Below are 913 nucleotides of genomic sequence, written 5' to 3' on the forward strand. Positions count from 1 at the left end.
TACACACTATCCTATCTAGATACGATCTCGAGGACCCAATGCGGTTGCTCCAAGTCCACGTTGGCACATTTGGGTGGTTGAGTCGGTACCTGTCAGACAACTGGAAGCGTCTGAGCAGGTCTTTGAGGCATTTGCATCCCCTTCTAGTTTTGTCACTCCCCACGTAGTCTAGATGCGTGTCCAAGGTAGCATTCCAATCCCCCACTAAAAGTAAGGGACGAGACGTTCCCAGGAATACTTCTAGACGTTGAAAGAAGTCCGACCGACCTGTTAAAGGAGGCACATAAACTGCCAGCAGCCGAAAAGCGCCTCCATCGCTGCCGTCCACATCTAGGACAAACAATCTACCCTCCGGGTCCATAAATATCGTCTTTACTTGGAGATCCAAACTCTTGCGAAAAAGAATCGCCGTGCCACTACCGCCCATCCTCGGCAGATGTGTATTTTTTTTCCCGTCCAATTGCTTTCTCCAACGTTTATTTTAACTATGTTAATGTTGTCCATGTCGACACATATGGCCGATATCAACCATAGTGTGTCTATTGTTGGAGGTGCGTGCTTTATTGTTACCTTTGTTACCTTTTGACCAAGGTAACTGGGTAACATTGTTATTTCAGGTGTGTGAAGAGTTAGCGTTGAATACCTCTTCGCCAACTATTCATTTCGAAAAATCACCTGTACCTGTGCAAATCTATAATAAGTAATATAAGATTTTTTATCCCAAATTGATTTCAACCATCTTTCGATCTTGTCTACACTGGCCTGTTCCGGCCTTCTACTTTTGGTGTTTATTATTTTATATATTATTGTTTTTCTACTTGTTTCTTCTAATATGTGTTGTGGTATGTTTAAGTGTATTTCACCGCTTTCTTTGGTGATTAATTTTCTCATTTCTATTATTTCCTTTGTCGTG

This window comes from Octopus bimaculoides, chromosome 10 (genome assembly GCF_001194135.2).
Source record: "Octopus bimaculoides isolate UCB-OBI-ISO-001 chromosome 10, ASM119413v2, whole genome shotgun sequence".
Taxonomy (NCBI): Eukaryota; Metazoa; Mollusca; class Cephalopoda; order Octopoda; family Octopodidae; genus Octopus; species Octopus bimaculoides.